At 50.9% G+C, this 6,510-nt stretch overlaps 1 long non-coding RNA gene across 1 annotated transcript; it reads left to right on the forward strand.

Moving 5' to 3' along the window:
* The first annotated feature begins 882 nt into the window (after positions 1 to 882).
* On the forward strand, positions 883 to 5,967 carry LOC105530640. The gene is made up of 4 exons (XR_001004676.1): positions 883 to 1,146; positions 2,603 to 2,831; positions 3,653 to 3,815; positions 5,641 to 5,967. It is a non-coding gene; the product is annotated as an uncharacterized LOC105530640 (long non-coding RNA).
* The last annotated feature ends 543 nt before the right edge of the window (positions 5,968 to 6,510 follow it).

Raw genomic sequence — 6,510 nt, forward strand, 5'->3', positions numbered from 1 at the left:
TTCCTCCAGGGACTTGCCATGCAGCAGGCAGTGTCAGCCCCTCCAGGCTCCCGCTGGCCCACATTCGCCACCCGCCTTTGCCTCTTAGCCCCACAGACCCACCCGGGCTTCTGCCAGGCACAGCCACGCTGGACTTATTCCTCCCTCCTCTAATGATTTCTGGGACCCAGCCTGGAGGGAGAAAAGAGGGAAGGTGCCCGCCTGCGCCAGCCTTGGTGTTTGGGTGAGACACAGGTGGAATGGGTGAGACACAGGTAGAAAACAATTACAGGGCTCTTTGGAAACAGCCTCGGCCCTGGAACTGTGGCAGAAACTTGGACTCAGTGGCCTGAAACCAGGCTGAGGAGCAGGGTCAGGCTGTGCGGACCTGTCCCTTGGGGCTGATTGAGTAGACACTCCTTCCTTCCGAAACATTTTCGTCGGCTGTTTGTTTGTTTCCAAACCTAGCAACCACCTATCACCACTTCCCCTCACAAATGTTTTCCCTAACGCGAGGCTGCGAGCAGCACGGCGTGCACTATGACGGCCTCCTCTCACTCAGCTTCTCCCATGCTCTCTGAGTCTCTGGTAGGCAACTCCCTACCAGGCCACATTTGTTTCCCTGGGCCAGTTAGCACCTTCGAGAGGTTCTCCTGTGGCCATGCCCACCTGCCTGTCCTCTCAGGAGAAAGAGAGTGGCAGGGCAGGAGGAGGGTCCCTGCCTCCACAGGACAGCTGGCTTAGCTCTGCAGAGCCCCTGTGGCTGGGAGGGTGTTTGTTAGGGACCCACGGGGTCAGGGCACAGGCAGGCTCTCCAGGCAGGTGGGCCTGCCTCAGTCCCATCCCGCACCCACTGTGGAGCAATGTCAACAGCAAGAGACCCACACGGGGTCTGGTTCTCCTTGGCAGGTACAAGAGAACTCTGCATTTGTCTTTTACCCACAACTTCGCTGAAGAAGTACAGAGGCCAAGCAACTCCAAGGCTGTTTGGAAGGAGAGCTGGGCTCTGCCTCCTGGGAGAGTTGGAGGACGTTTATTGTCTGCGGAGTGTTAAGGGAGGACTGCCCTATTCCTTGTCTGCTGGTACTTGCCCTGGGAGCCGGTGCATCTTATCCCTTTTAATTCTCACTGGCTCTGCTAGACGCGTATTACCATCTCATTTTACGAGTGAGGAGACTGAGTTTCAGAGAGTTGTTCCTGTATAGCTGTAAATGTGGGAGGCTGAATAGGATGGGTTACATCACCTTCAACTAGTTTTATGGCCAATAGGAATTCATTTTCCTGGTTCTTTCAAAGCGGTGGATAAGGATGGGAATTAGGATGCCCTCCTTCTACTCCGGTCATGCCAGTTTGGCCTCTACTCTATAAACAGCCCTTGTTCTTTTCTGTCTCCTAGATTCTCTCACGTAGCTTCCCCAACTTGGAATGCCACTCTCCCTCCCACCAGTTCAACTCCTGCACGCTTGAAAGGCCCTGCTAACAAACGTCTTCCCACAGGAACCTTTCCCTGCCCACTCTAGCTTTTGGCCATCTCTCCCTGCTCTAACAATTGCGTTCTGTCATGAAATCAAACTCTTCATGACAGTACTGCCTTTTACGATTTGCTCATTGTTTCCATTTCATTGGTCTCATTCCATCAGCCAGACTGATCTCTGTAAGGGCAGGGACCAAGCACGGACACTTCCCCTAGATGCCCCACTGTTTCCAGCCGAGTGCTGCCATAAAGTTGCACTCAGTGACTCTTACTTGGCTAACATTCTAAACACGAGCCAAGGAGTCTTTGCTACAAGACAGTGAGGGGTGGTACTGTTGGGCTTTCAGCCATTAATTGGCTAGCAGCAACTCACTGAGTGGCCAGCCTTCCTGGTTCCTCCAGACTGTCAAGAAGGATTGCACCTGAGTTCGCTGAGAAAGGGAGACAGAGCTTAATTGTGTCCTCCATTCACACTAAAGCACCCAAGGACTAAGACCAGAAGTGCGGACAGGCGTAACCACGCGGGGCTGGGGCTCCGGGGCCTCTGCGCAGCCTCCTTCCCTCCCAGGTGTGCGATGACTGAGGATAAGTAAGTGAAATGCAAACAGTTATATACATAACAAACAATCTGGCCTAAAGTTGAAAACCACAAGGTAAATTATTGGAGTATTTCTTTCTGGGGCCCAGCGTGGAAGGAGAAGAGAGGGAAGGTGTCCACCTGCGCCAGCCATGGTGTTTGGGTGAGGCACAGGTGGAAAACAATTACAGGGCTCTTTGGAAACAGACTCGGCCCTGGAACTGTGGCAGAAGCTTGGACTCGGTGGCCTGCTTTCAAATTATTGGAGTACTCTTTGGAGTATTTCTGTGCTTCCTGTTGAAAGTTTGAGGCTGTTCAATGACATCATCTAAGGCCAAGTCCTTTCCCTGTTACCTTCCCAGCATGCATGAGTGGTCATTTCTTACCTCTACAGCTTATAACACGTTTTCACATCTGTCATCCCAGTTATTTCTTGCAAGACTTTGAAAGGGAATAACGTAACAATAACAATGTTAATAAAAATGTTGCTATTTATTAAATACATGTTCTAGGCATCAAGGGCACTAAGGGCTTTATGTATATTAATTGGTTTGTTCCTTACCATTTTACAGATGCAGAAACTGAGGCACTGAGAATAATGATTTCAGACCATACAGCCTTCCAAGTGGCAAAACCTGGGCTTGAACCAGGTCTCCTGAACTACAGCCTAGCAGAGAGAGAGACAACCACCATGTCCTCTCGCCTGTGGCTGCATCCAGTGCCAGTTTAACTCAGCTCTTCCAGGAAGCCCCTTTCTCCCCCTGGCCCCAGGCTTGTTCTTGGGGAAGATTCAGGGACTGGGTTGGTATCCTGAACTCAAGGGAGGGAGATAGGAGACCCTGGGCTTAGCTTGGTCATTCCCTTAACCTCTCCAAGCCAAACTTTTGTCACCTGCAAATTAGGAATGATGGTCCTAAAATATCTGATAGTCCTGTTGGAAGCATCTAATGAGACAGTGTAAAAATAAAGCACTTGTAATCAAATTCCTCTCCTCTTCCCTTTCCCCACTGTTCTAGGGAGCATTGCATGTATAGACACAGGGTTTATTGTTGAATTGACGTTTATTTGCTGGGCCACACTCCTTAATATAATAAGGCAAGAACCGCTGAAAGGAACTCTGACTCCTGATATCCCCTGGGAAGAAGGCCTGTCTTCAGTATGGAAGTAAGAACTCAGAAAGTAGGTCGTGGGTGGGAGAGAGACATCTGGCTCCTTGGTCTCTTTCTCTCCAGCCTGGACCTTGTGGACTCTGGACATGCTGGAGGATATCCTTTGCAGACAAGTGAGGCTGGGCAGAGAGCCTCTCTGTGTGGGCCACAGGGTGCAGCAGTCACCTTAAGAGTTACTTGCATGTTATTCCCCACTTGAGTTACATCTTGTTTAAAAGCTCCAGCCTGGTCTCAGCCGTGCCACTGAGGACAACAGGATATTCAAGTCTGAGCTTTTGGGGTAAGTAAGAAGAGCAGTGCGTGCTGGTCAGCAGGGTGTGGTACCAGCAGCCTGTGTTGGTGGGAATGTCCCCAAGGCAGAGGGGGACCAAGAGCAGAGGTAGGAGATACGGCCACCCAAGTGGGGATCCTCCCTCCCTGCCAGCACTCCTTTGGTCAACACCTGCATTCCAGGTCTTACTGAAGGGGCTCTTGAGTGCTGAGAGCTCCACAAGAGGAAGAAGATGCCTGGGCGCTGAGTAAGGAAACTGACATGAAACACCTACCTTCCACCAGGCAGGGCTGCTGGGAACACCGTGGGCATTTTCTCACTTCATTTTCACAATGACCCTACAAGGTAGATGCTATGACTTTCTCCCATGTTTGGGGAAACTTGGCCTTGGAGAGGTCAGCTGGTGCACCCCAGGGGCCAGGCCGTGGGTGACCAGGCTGGGATCCAAAGCCAGGTCTGTGGGACTCACCTGCTGGTGCCATCTCCAGATACCCTGCAGTGTGCCTGGGGTGGCTCGGCCTGCTGTGGCTCTTTGTTTCTCTTTGAGAGAAGGGAGGGAATGGTTATTTCACTGGCTGGGATGGTGAGATCGTTACCACCCTCAAAAAGCATGTATTAAATCCCTAATTGTTCATGGCGCTGAGCACAGGACTGAATTATTTTGTATGCAAAAACAATTAACAAAAGTGCACAGATAGGGTCTCTGCCTTCTGGGAACACAGGATCCCCAGCATGTGAAGGTGAACTCAAGTGCCATGCCTGTAAAGCCAAGGCCGTGGTGCCGTTCTCAGGAAGCCTGATGACCTGTGTGACTTTGGGCAGTTCCTCACTGTCTCCAGGTTTTCTCCAGGCTTGCCACATGGTGAGATAATATATGGAAAGCACTTAGCAAGTGCGCAACATACTGTACATTCTCAATCATCAACAACTATTATTACAGCCATTGGGTAGATGGCTTATACCCAAAATGGATTTAGGGATGAGGGAAAGGTTTATGGTTAAACATTTTTTTTGAGGGTGGGGGGACAGAGTCTCATTCTGTTGCCCAGGCTGGAATACAGTGGAGAGAACATGGCTCACCTGCAGCCTCTACCTCATGGGCTCAAGCAATCCTCCCACCTCAGCCTCCTGAGTAGCTGGGACCACAGGTGCATGCTACCATCCCTGAGTAATTTTTTAATTTTTCTGTAGAGTCGGGACCTCACCATGTTGCCCAGGCTGGTCTCGAACTCCTGGGCTCAAGTGATCCTCCTGCCTTGGTTTCCCCAGCGTTGGGATTACAGGTCTGAGCAACCATGCCTGGCCAGAAAGAAGACTCTTGATTGCACAGTGGAGGCACCCTTTCACTACTCCAGTGCTCTGTGGCTGTGGAAAGGCTACAGGGCTCTTGTTTTCCTTACAAGAAAATGTTCTTATTCTTCTAAGATAAGGAGGGCTCGGCCTTTATGGAGCAATCCTTCAAGTGTCTGTCTCATAGTCACTGATCTCGAGTTCTTTATTCTGGAGAGATGTGCGGCTTTCTTGAGGCAAAATTGTTGAGGGAACTGTGCAATGCAGCAGGCTAGAGCCATTAGTGACCTGCATACATGAAGCACTCAGTAAGTGCTGACTGACTGGGATACCGGGGTACGGGGTGCCCAGTTTCCCCAGACCTACAAAGGAGCCTACTGTCCTTTCAGTATTTGCCTGAGAGACAAAATGACAGAGCCATGAACCCATCAGGTAAGACATCTGCAGCTGCCAGGGCTGCAGACGCAGACGGAGGGCTCCCAGAGGAGCTTTCACCCTGCGAGGGTCCTGCAGTGCGCACCCTTTGCCACGCACAGCTGGACAGGGAGTGACCGAGGAGCCCTAGTAACGCAAGGGCACGTCCTTTGGAAAATGTCTTTTGTTTCTTCCTGGCAGAGGCTGGGTAAGACACAAGCTTTGTGCTTAATGGCCTGTCAGGAGGAAAAGAAATCCATAGCAGTAGAGAGAAAAAGATTAAACTAATAATAAAACCAAACCCAAATATCACCGCCCTCCTGCCCCTCCGCCCCAGCCCACACCTGACACTGAGCTGTCTTCCAGCCAGTTCCCCTCCCAGGCAAATACTGTTTATTCCATGAGGCCCTGACACACCAGTCCTCAACAAGACAATGCTTGATTGTTTCTTCCTTCCCCCCTGCAGCAAACCATGGGCTGCAGCAGAAGACGTGAAAAGGGAAAGGAGCGAGGTTGCTGCTCTTCTCATGGGACCAGCTCCGGGTGCTGTCAAAACAAGCCTGAGATAAGGGCGGGCGAGGGATGGCGGGCTCGGAGATTAGCGCTGCTACTGCCCTACCTGCTCAGAAAGTTTCATTCTTTTAGCAACGTTTCTGGCAGCTGTGACCACTTAAACGGCTTTTGCTTCCATTAAACAGGAGAGTCATTAAGTCACGGAGCTTAAAGCAGCTCTAAAGGGCCCAGTAGTCATTCCTCAGTGAAAAGTGCCAATTCATTGCTTGGTAGATTAAAACAAACCTGGAGGTTCGCAGTCAGAGGTGAGTTTCTGTAGCATTGGGGTTGACGGTTGACCTCGATGTGACCCTGTGCTAAAAAACGGTCTTGTGTGAATCAAAGAGGCCTGCACTGGTGATGCAGTGAGAAGAGGGAAGGTTCAGATCACAGAGGGGAATTGGATTGTCCGTTTCCCCAGGTTCTCAGCAGCTGTCCTGTCTGTTCAGACCTGAAAGGTCCAGACAGATGTCTTATCGATGTTAGGGTTTATCAATAGGTTTATCAATGGGGTGTATGTTGCAGGCCAAGACAGTTTGTGTTTTCCCAGTCCAAGTTTACTTCCTCGTGGATCAGCCACAGCCATCAGGGGCAGGACTAGTCCCTCCTTGTAACTAGGGATGGTGTCCCTTTCTTCTTTGAGCAGTGACTGTCGACAATTTACAGAAAGGAGGGGAACAAATGATAACCCCAGGGGCTGACCTACATTGTCCTCCCTCAGGGGAGCCCACCCCTCACTCAGCAATGGGCCAAGGTGGCTAAACCAGCCAGTAGGCAGGAACAC

The sequence above is a fragment of the Mandrillus leucophaeus genome, unplaced genomic scaffold, assembly GCF_000951045.1.
Source record: "Mandrillus leucophaeus isolate KB7577 unplaced genomic scaffold, Mleu.le_1.0 Scaffold835, whole genome shotgun sequence".
Lineage (NCBI taxonomy): Eukaryota > Metazoa > Chordata > Mammalia > Primates > Cercopithecidae > Mandrillus > Mandrillus leucophaeus.